The 3,776-nt window shown below is 58.2% G+C and overlaps 1 protein-coding gene across 1 annotated transcript in view; it reads left to right on the forward strand.

Annotated features, from left to right (window-relative positions):
* SLC25A29 (solute carrier family 25 member 29) overlaps positions 1 to 3,776 on the forward strand; it is a 24,232-nt gene that overhangs the window by 16,323 nt on the left and 4,133 nt on the right. The window lies entirely within an intron of this gene.

Genomic DNA, 3,776 nt, shown 5'->3' on the forward strand with positions numbered 1-3,776 from the left:
TCGCCCCGGCCCGCCCAGAAGCCCAGACACTAGGCTGAGGACGCAGTCAGATGGGCTGAATTCCACTCACCAGCGGGGCGACCTGGGCCACAAACTTTGACATCAGTTTTATCATCTGTGAAATGGGGAGCCTCATTCATTGTGCAGTCAGTGCTGCGACAGGCCTGTGCAGCGCCTGGCACGGTTACCTGGAGTCTTCCAGAAACCCAGCGACACTAGCCCTTCCCTGGGGTCCTGCACACCACCGCCTGTGGCCTCTGATGGCCCACCTGTGGCCTGCCCAGTGACTTACTAACTCTGCACATCCTTTACCTGGCAGAGCTCCAGAGACCTTGTTCACCTGTCTAGTCTGTGTTGGGGACAGAAAGGCAGCTGGGGGTGCCTCCTGGCATCAGAATTGAATCCTCTGCTGATGTACCCAGCTTCTCCACAGGGCACTGCTAGGAATACCCCCACTACTGCCACCCCTACTGGAGGGGGACCTGGGGACCTGCCGAGAAGACATGGATGGGATCTGCCGGAGGCTCCGTGTCCTCCTGGGGACTGGGGTGGGGATCAGGGGAGCTCAACAGATACAGCCTGGCAAGCAGAGGTCCTTTTACCCTCGTCTTCAGGCTGTCTGTAAAAGGGGAACATGGGTCAGTGGATACCTGGAGTGCTGGCCCCCAGCCCCAGCCAGGGTTCCCCAAGGTGTGCAGAGGGGTCGTCAGGCAGGTAATATAGAGTCCCCAACCCCTAGCAAACAGTGTCTCTCCTGGGCACTTTCCTCAGTGCCTGGTGCTCCTGTGAGGCCATGAAGGGCCTGTTAGTGGGCATAGGGGTGGCCATTTGGGGCCCCTCTGGGCAGAGGAGGATTGGAGCCCACGTCCGGAGCTGTGACTAGAAGCCAGGGCTGTGGTGGGAGCTGGGGGTAGCTGGGCACATCCGATATGGTGCGGCCACATGATCGGATCGGGAGGCCGCTGGTTGTGCCTGGATCGGAGGTCACTGGCCTCATCTCCCTGAGTGGGCCTCCACCCCCTGGACAATGTGACAAGCTCTCCCGGGAGGCAGACACGGCTCCCACCCTGTATGCAGGGTGTCACCATTGCACAGAAACACCGAGGGAATAAAGTATTCTTTGTTTTTTTTTTAAGAGGGCTGGGCTTCATTTGTGTATCATAGAGGAAGGGGCTTCATTCCGCACCCCTCCCTGGAATCAGTGGGGCCAGCCTGGTGGTCTGTGTGCTCTCAGGCCCAGGTGGCAGCCCTAGCTGTGTGACCTGGGCACTCCAGGATACACCTAGACCTTCAGTTTGCTCATCTGCAAAATGGGCTAATGTAGGAGTGGGGGGGGTTAGGTGAGTAACTCAGACATGCCAGACACGGTCTCGGCCGTTAGCAGGTGCTCCTCGTGCCTGGTCACCCTCCAGCTGGGCAGGGCAGGCAGCATGTGTTGCGAGCTCCCCAGGAGTACCGAGCTGAGGTGAGAGACAGAGGGACACTAGGTGGGGTTAGAAATGGCCTGGAGGAGGAGAGGTCTAAGTGGAGCTCTGAAGGGTAAATGGGTCAGTCCACTGGAGACTTAGATCTAGCCTGGCCTCAGCAATCCATGAGGGCTTCCTGGAGGAGGCCTCGTGTGCCCACCCCCACTTCTGTTCAGCCTCCCGAAGTCCATTCTGGGTACCTTGCGTCTCTGAAGCTCCCTTCCTGGAGGCTTTTTCCTTCCAAACTGCTGAGGCCCAAAGCCCCACCCTCCTCCAGGGGAGGGCAGGAGAGAGGGCCCCCAGCTTTCTCTCCAGGAGGGGCACCAGCTCTCCTGTGCCTTTACACCCCATTTAATCCCTAGCACCAGCCTGTGACACTGGCCTTGTCTGCAGTTTCCAGGGATAGGAGGCCAGGAAGGGGCTGGCTGGTGACCCGTGGGCGAAGTGTCCTCAAGCACATCACAGGCCCCAATAACCCAGTGGTCCCCTCCTCGGGGTCCCAGGCAGAAGCCCCTTCCCTCATGAGATCCCTTGGTCTCTTCTTCCTCCAAGAGAACCCAGGCAAATACTAACTGCCAGGGGCCCCGCTCCTGCCGAGCGCTAATGGTTAAACATTACCGACAAATCCGGCGTGAAGAGGGGTTGGGAGAGGTGTGGGGCTTTTATGAATTTATTTGACAATTTATTTTCTCTCTGGTTTTAATTCATATTTGTTCCATTTGGAATAAGTACTACATTCATGTGGCAAAAAATAAAAATGCAAACGGAACCCAGGCTGTGCAGTGAAGGGGAAAACCTGGCCCCCGCCTCCTCCCTGGCTGCCGCGCCCCTCCCCGGGGCCGAGGTCGTCCCAGCACCTCCTGGGCGACATCCCCACTCCCCCGCAGAGCGTGGCCTAGGTACTGGCTGTTCTGTTCTTTGCTGTTCTCGCTTGACAGTCATCTTGGAGACGTAGGCTAAAACAAGACGTTTATCCTCTTGACAGTCTGAAGGCCAGACATCTGAAATTCAGTGGTGGCTGTGTTGGTTCCTCCGGAAGGTTCCGAGGCAGTCTTCCTTGCCTCTTCCGGTGCTTGGTGGCAGCCGGCCATCCTTGGCCTGTAGGCATGTTGCTCCAATCCCCGCTTCCGTCCTCACACAGCCTTCGCCCCTGTGCATCTCCGTCTTCTCATAAAGACCCCAGTCATTAGCTTAAGGGCCTACGCTATTCCAGAGTGACCTCATCTTAGCTAATCACATCTGGAAGGACCTATTCCAAATAAGAGTGCAGTCACAGGCACCTGGGGGGTGTTGACAGACACTTCTAGGTGCCTACCTATAGCCATCCTGTCTTTTCTGATAGAACCCCAATTTGTTCTGGGCTTCAGCGTGTCCAGATTAAAAAATACCTTTTCTGACTCCCTTGCAGCTAGAGGTGGCCATGGGCCCCAGGTCTGGTCAGGGAGATAAAAATGAAAGTCAGTGGCTGGGGCTTCTGAAAAAGGTTTGTAAAAGGGACAAGCATACCTTTTCTTGATGAAATCCGGACACCTGCAGATGCAGCAGAGAGAGCCGGCCTTGGCGGTGGGGTGGGGGGGGGACACTGAGCCAGCCTGGTCTGCAGGAGACCAGTTACTTCCCCCTTGTGTCACGGACTGTTCCTTGGTTTCTCTGTCACTTGCCGCCACTTGCATCATGGCCAAGGTGAGGAGTTTGCAGGTTTCACCCAGGGGAAGGTCAAGATCTGGTTCATGCCCTACAGACCCCAGAGGAGGCTGTGAGGTGACTGGGCTACGGGGTACGAGGAAGCAGGCCAGGCGGGGGCTTCGGAGCCAAAGGGCATGTCAAGGCCCGGAAGGGAGGGCTCCAGCAGAGGGTGGGCAGGACCTCTCTGGGGAGTGAACGGTGACAGGCGAAGTCCCTGTGGCACTCTTAAGTCAGCTTTTCCCGGTTCCTCCGGCGCAGGACGCCAGCGCAGCACAGGACGCATCTGCGGCCACCCCTGGGCTGACGCACGTCGACTTCTGTCTCCCCGGGAACCTCGGGTGCAGGAGGAATGAAGTGCAGTCCTCCATGGGGTCCTCACTGGCCCGGCCTGGCCAGCTCTCAGTCAGACAGTCGTTTCTCAGAAGGGAAGAGTCCTTCGTCCCAGAGTAGGGCCCTCACAGCTCCCTGACGAAGGCCGGTTCTGGAACTGGGCCAGCGGCTCCACTCCGTGCATCCTCTCCACCCCTCTGAAAGAGCCCCCACCAGCGGGTTGGCCTCGCCCAAGGTCGCATGGCCAGGTGGTGCTGGAGCCAGAGCCTGAAGGTCCTCCTGGCCCACAGCCCT

Source organism: Pteropus vampyrus, unplaced genomic scaffold, assembly GCF_000151845.1.
Source record: "Pteropus vampyrus isolate Shadow unplaced genomic scaffold, Pvam_2.0 Scaffold268, whole genome shotgun sequence".
NCBI lineage: Eukaryota > Metazoa > Chordata > Mammalia > Chiroptera > Pteropodidae > Pteropus > Pteropus vampyrus.